The sequence below is a fragment of the Phacochoerus africanus genome, chromosome 11 (genome assembly GCF_016906955.1).
Source record: "Phacochoerus africanus isolate WHEZ1 chromosome 11, ROS_Pafr_v1, whole genome shotgun sequence".
Classification (NCBI taxonomy): Eukaryota; Metazoa; Chordata; class Mammalia; order Artiodactyla; family Suidae; genus Phacochoerus; species Phacochoerus africanus.
The window spans coordinates 75,641,300-75,648,592 of NC_062554.1; positions in this window are offsets into that span (position 1 = coordinate 75,641,300).

Below are 7,293 nucleotides of genomic sequence, written 5' to 3' on the forward strand. Positions count from 1 at the left end.
TCAAGATAGAAAGACCCAGGGGAAAAGAGTCTAATTGGCCTAGAACTGGCCATATACTTTCACCCCTCTGGTTAGGGCTGGACAAGTGAACTTAGTTTTTGGCCCTATTAAAACTGCAGAAAAATTAAGGGGTAGGGTGCTGGAGTGAAGAGGTGGTAGTAATTACCCATAAGGAAATCTGGGTGTTGTTATCAACATAAGAAGCAAGGTATCATAGGTGGCCAAGATGAAACCAATGAACAACATGGTGTTAAAATGGAAACTGTTTTAACCCTCAAGGGCAGGAGCTATCTACTCAGTTTACATTAACATTATATACCACATAGACCACATGTAGTTTTCTCATGTGTAAATTAGCCTCATTCCAATAAGTACCACAGTGTCTAATGCATTGTAGCTCAATAATTTTTTTTTATTAAAGTATAGTGGATTTACAATGTTGTACCAATTTTTCCTGTAAGCAAAGCGACCCAGTCTCTCTTTCACTCTCTCTCTCTCTCTCTCTCACACACACACACACACACACACACACACACACACACATATTCTTTTTTAAATTTTATCTTCCATCACGGTCTATCCCAAGAGATTGGATATAGTTCCCTGTGCTATACAGTAGGATCTCATTGTTCATCCTTTCTAAACATAATAATTTGCATCTACTAAACCCAAACTCCCAGTTCATCCCACTCCCTCCTCTCTCTCCCTTGGCAACCACTGTCTGTTCTGTGTGTCTGTCTGTTTTTATTTTGTAAATAGATTCCTTTGTGCCATATTTTAGATTCCACATATAAGTGATATGGTATGGTATTTGTCTTTCTCTTTCTGACTTACTTCACTTGGCATGAGAATCTTTAGTTGCATCCATGTTACTGCAAATAGTATTATTCCATTATTTTTACAGCTGAGTAGTATTCCATTGTATATATGTACCACATCTTCTTTTTAAATTTTTTTATTACAGTCCATTTACAATGTTCTGTAAATTTCTGCTGGACCACATCTTCTTAATCCATTCATCTGTCAGTGGACATTTAGGTTGTTTCCATGTCTCGGCTACTGCAAATGAATAGTGCTGCTATGAACAAAAAGGTGCATGTATCTTTTTGAATTATAGTTTTGTCCAGATATATGCCCAGGAATAGGACTGCTGGATCATGTGGCAATTCTATATTTAGTTTCCTGATGAACCTCCATACTGTTTTCCATAGTAGTTGTACCAATTTACATTCCCACCAACAAAGCAGGACGGTTCCCTTTTCTCCATGCCCTCTCCAGGATTTATTTGTAGACTTTTTAATGATGGCCATTCTGACTGGTGTGAGGTGGTTATCTCGTTTTGATTTGCATTTCTCCAATAACTAGTGATGCTGAACATCTTTTCATGTGCCTACTGGCCAACTGTATGTCTTCTTTGGAGAAATATCTCTTTAGGTCTTCTGCACATTTTTCATTTGGGTTGTGTGTTTTATTTGTTGATTTGTATGAGTAGTTTGTATATTTTGAAGATTAAGCCCTTGTCAGTTGCATTGTTTCCAACTATTTTCTGTCATTCTGTGGGTTGCCTTTTCTCTTTCTCTCTGTCTCTCTGGTTTCCTTTGCTGTGCAAAAACTTGTAACTTTGATTTGGACCCATTTATTTATTTCTATTCCTTGGAAGACTAACCTAAGAAAATTTTCGTACAGTTTATGTCAGGGAACATTTTGGCTATGTTTTCTTCTAAGAGTTTTATGGTGTCTTGTCTTATGTTTAAGTCTTTTTTTTTTTTTTTGGTCTTTTTGTCATTTCTTGGGCCGCTCCCGCGGCATATGGAGGTTCCAGGCTAGGGGTCTAATCGGAGCTATAGCCACTGGCCTATGCCAGAGCCACAGCAATGCAGGATCCGAGCCGTGTCTGCAACCTACACCACAGCTCACGGCAACGCCAGATCCTTAACCCACTGAGCAAGGGCAGGGATCGAACCTGCAACCTCATGGTTCCTAGTCGGATTCGTTAACCACTGCGCCACGATGGGAACTCCTGTTTAAGTCTTTAAGACATTTCGAGTTTATTTTTGTGCAGTGTGAGGGTATGTTCTAGTTTCATTGGTTTACATGCAGCTGCCCAGTTTTCCCAGCACTATTTGCTTAAGAGACTTTTTCCCATTTTATATTCTTACCTCCAACAAAGATTAATTAATGGACCATAGGCATTTGGGTCAATAAATTTTTTTTGAATGGATGACTTTTTTTCTGCAATGTTACTTGTTCTCATATTTTCTTTTTTGCATTTACATTTCCTAATATTAAACAATTATTTCTTATTCAAGATTTGGTGAAACAAAACCTCTAAAAGAGAAAGTTCAGTGCAAAGAGTATTGGAATAGAAACTTTTCTTGCTTCTCCCCATGTGACCTTGGAGACAGGTCACAACCACTTTGGGTCTATTTCTTCATCTGTAAAATGAAGTGGTAGAGGTAGATGCTCTTTAAGAATCTGTCCAGTTCGCTAAGTCTAACATCATGGTCACAAATATATAGATGACAGAGACTCAGAAAACTTTGAAAAAATGTTTATAATTTTCACAGTATGAAGCGGCTCTACCCTGAATCTGGACAGAAAGTAAAACCTAACTTACTTGGTAGTATTTAGGAGAAATTGCCAATATTGTAGAAAATCTAGATCACTGTTATCAAACGTTAAAAGAAAGGGAGCAGAATCAATTTTTCAAGTAAAATCTTACATTGAATCCCAATGTCTAAAACAAATAAAGGTCAAAAAACGTGGACTGAAACAGAGGGATGTGTGGACCCCACCCTTACCCCCTTTCCCACAGGCTCCTGGGAACATCATTTGACATCACTCATCTAATTCCTGACTGAGTATCTTTGTCTTTTTCTGTACCTTGTGACATTCTAAAAATGAGATTACCAATTTCATTCAGATGGGAAAAATTAAGAAAAAAAAACTTCCCATGGAAAAGTATGTACATTCTCTTCCAATGGCTTTAAAAGAGTTATATGATTTGTTAGTCTATCAACAATTTTATCTTGGAAAACAATAAAATCAAACAGCAATTAATTCCCTGCACTACTGACAGTTAGTGATATATAAAGACTATTGTGTCAAAGAATGAAAATTTAGCCTCCAAAATGTTTTACTACATTTTTAACAAGTTAAATTGTAAAATATGAAGAAAAATTTCCAATATATAAATCAATAGCATTTAAAATTTTCCTCACAATTTTGATAAATTTTAGCAAGACATCCTTCTCCTGTATAATTTTTTCCTACAGTCCTGCATCAGAAGAAATATATACATATCTCCAAAGCCAAAATAATTTAGCATGTGCCCTTTTTCTAATCACCAAATGGGGAGTTACTGACAAACATTAAATGACAGAAACACAAGTTGTTGTCTTTGTGGTTAATCTTTTTTGATCTCTGCCTTAGTAAAGAAAAGCAATTGTTCTTTTCACAAATTAGTGTTCTGTCCATTTCTCTACTTAGAAATATTATCATCAAAATCATTAAGATACATCCTATTAACTTGGACATGAGGTTTCTACACATAAAATGCCAATAATGAATCTTTGAGAATGACGTTTGCAAAATTCAAACATCCTTATTAAATTCATCTTTATTTACTTACTAATATAGATAAAAGCGCATCATTTTACCTTAAATAAGGGATTAACCTTGAAAATATAAACAAGATTCATGTGATCAGTTTATTGAATAGTTACTGAACTTCAAAGATGCCATATATTTTGGTTAAAGCAAAAAGTCAAAGAAAATTTTTCTGCAAGACATTTTCCCTGCAGGTAACACTTAAAAGTATTATTTCATAGTCTTTGGTGATCCTAATAAGCTCTTGTAGCAGGATATAAGATTTGAATTGTTTAGGTACAATCAATTGGATGGCATGCCTTACCATATGGATGTGTGTCTGATAACCAAGAAGGAAGGCAAGTCATCTCTCATTGTTAAAAGGTATCTCTGCTTTCTGGTCTACACTGATTCTGTTCTCCACTGATTCTGTTCTCCTGATCAATGGTTTCAAGATTTATTTTATAGTAAATATTTAAGACACATCATGTATAGCTGAAGGATGTGCAAGTGTTATCAGTGCCCTGCCCTTATTCCTTCATCACTTACCACTTCCAGGAAGGACAACTGCCTGAAGTCTTTCTCTGGCAGCCAAAAATCTACTCTACATACACATGGGCCAAACTATAAGTTACTAGGGAATTAACAAATTCACTATCTCAAACTAACCATCAATCGATGACCGAATGGAGTTGGTAGATAAATACCCTGGCCTCTTAGCCCCGTGGATCAGGTAACCGAAGTATGTTGTAAACAGCCTCCCAGAGTTCCTAGGCAGAATTAAGCTAGTTGCCAACAGTTGTAACTTGCTTAATACGCACTTTATTAACTTCCCTCCATTTCTTGCCTCACCCCCCAACCCATGACCTCTGAAATAAACTGCCCACATTCAAATCCTTATCACTAGGTATGCTTCTGAGAGAGCACAAACTAAGACAAGGAGTTATAAAGATTAATAAAAAAGGGGTTCTACCATTAAAGAATTTGCAACACAAAACAGGAAAGCAATAATAAATAAAACTAAACAAACAAAAATAATAACCAAGAGGAAAAGTACATAATGTTATTTATATATAATAAATAAATTTGTGATGGCCCAGATGAAGAGAACGTAGAATTTAAATGTTCTGTGCATCATTGCAATGTTAGCTAAGGTCCTTCTTATAACTCTAAGTATTATCTTCATTGGAAAAAAGCTACAAGACTATCTCTAATAGTCACCTTGTTCTAAGATGTCATCCTACCTTACTGCCATCACTGGTATTATTCTAATACTTTCTGAATAATAAACTTCAACCAAAGGGGAACAAAGACGACAAGAGTACAATCTTCATTCAATACCATTACATCTATGGAACAAAAGGAATAACAATATAGTGATTTCATGTGACAAGTGGATTCAAACTACAGCTACTATAAAATGAAATTTATCCTGTATTAACCTTTTTGACAGTCCTTCAACCCCCAAGGCAACTACATAAAGAGCAAAACCAGGTCAATATTATGGACATCACTCACGATTACTTTCGTTTATTTATTTATTTATTATTATTATTATTTTTTTTTGCTTTTTAGGGCTATACTTGCAATATATGGAAGTTTCTAGGCTAGGGGTCAAATCGGACGTATAGCTGCCAGCCACAGTCATAGGCACAGCAATGCAGGATCTGAGCCATGTCTATGACCTACACCACAGCTCATGGCAATGCTGGATCCCCAACAGACTGAGTAAGGTTAGGGATTGACCCCGCATCCTTATGGATCTTAGTTGGGTTTGTTAACCACTGAGCCACGAAGGGAATTCCCACCATTACTTTCTAATAAAATATTTTTCTGATCATTTGCATTGCAACATTAATGAAAAAAATCAAGTATTACTAAAGAGCATTTTTCAGAAGGTAACCTATTACTGGTAAATAGAGCAATTAGGGAAGGCCTGACTTGTGAGTATGAGGACAAGCATTCCAGGGAACAACTGCTACGAAGGCCCCTGGTGTGTTCTAAGATCTGAGTGTAGTTTAATCCCTTTCTGCTTAGGTGATTTATTTTTTACTTACTCTTCAGAAGTGACCAAAATACGACATTACTGAAAATCAAGTGATGTATGTTGAGATAAGCAGAAGCCAAATCATGCTGGGCTTTATAAGCAATTTAGATTTATGCTGCTTTAAGAAGCCCTGATGGCATTTGAGGTGAACATGACCTACATTTTTTAAAAAGCCCTGTTTTTTCCATAAAGACCGTAAGGCAGAAAGACACAGAGATCAGTTAGGTGATTACTGCAGTAAATCCTAGCAAATGATGGCAGTAGTTTAGACTAAGACACTAGTAAGTGAAAGTAAACATATTCTGAATGTATGTTAAGGTGTTTCTAGGTGCCAGCAACAAAATACCCAACTTAAGATGTCTTAAATAAGGAATTTGTAGGCTTATTTTATAGGGAGCCTAGTGCTAGAGCAGGTTTGATAATGACATGAAAGAATCATATCCTCCCAGGCCCTCTCATCATTTTAACCCTCACACTGGTATGGCTTTTGATTCCCACTAGCAACTGAGATAAGAGGTTCCCTTGGTCATATCCAGAGGGAGAGGCTCATTTTACATACTACTTAAAGAGGCAGAATTCTGTGCCATTTGACTCTAACCATTGTTTCACTGGCCACAATTAAGCCTGTCCATCCCTCATGCATTCATTTGTACTGGGGACGAACTGGGAATGGGGTTGGCTTGCCTTGAGTCACATGGCCTATGTGAATGAATGATTGGATACCTGAGAAGGGAAAAGAAGTATTTGTTAAAAAAACAGAAAGGGGGGAATAGTGCTGAGTAGGCAAGCAGTGCTATCAACTACATGGGATATTCTTTGGAGGTGAAGTTGAAAGGGCTTGTCAATAGGCTGAATACTGGGAGAAGAGAGGATTCAAGAACGGTTCTATGTGCTGGCTTCAGTAACCAGGAGAAAGTTGGCGGGCACCCACTGAGATGCAGAAGACTAAAGGAAAGACCATGTTTGAGAAAGATTATTAAGGTTTCCATTTTCTCCAAGTTATCTTTAAGATACCCATCAGACACTTGAGAGGTGATGGAGTTGGGTACACAGGAGTCTGGGGTTTCAGGGAGAGGCCAAGACTGAGCATAGAAAATCAAATCATAGATATTATTTTTAAGCAACTGAGGCTGGATGAGATTACTAAAAAAAACGGATGGATAGAGCAGGTTGACCCAGGCAGAGTCTGGATCCATGGATACCAAGATTTAAAGGTGAAGCACCAATAAGGACCATTAAAGTAGATAGAAAACAAGTCCAATTCCTCAATGTCATATATGTGGGTAGACTGAGAGTTGTGCAAATTGTTACCTTACTATCAAAGAGTGTAGAATGTTCTATCTTTCAACTTGGTTAAGTGTAAGACAGAAAAGACATAGGCATCTTTAAAAAATACAGGGAAAAGCATAACCTGCCATAAAAAAGGCATTATTAATACACTATGTAATCTTTTAAGAGAGCTGACTCTATCATAGTCCTCTAAATTAAATACTTAGTGGGAATAGTATGAAGGGATGTGGCATCCAATGGCCAACAATTTTAATCCAAAGCCTTATGAAAAATACTGACCATTATCACATCTATAATTTGAACTCAAAATGACTTCAAATGGAATTAAGTGATTATGGAAAATAGCAAGGAAAAACCTGGGTTCTAGT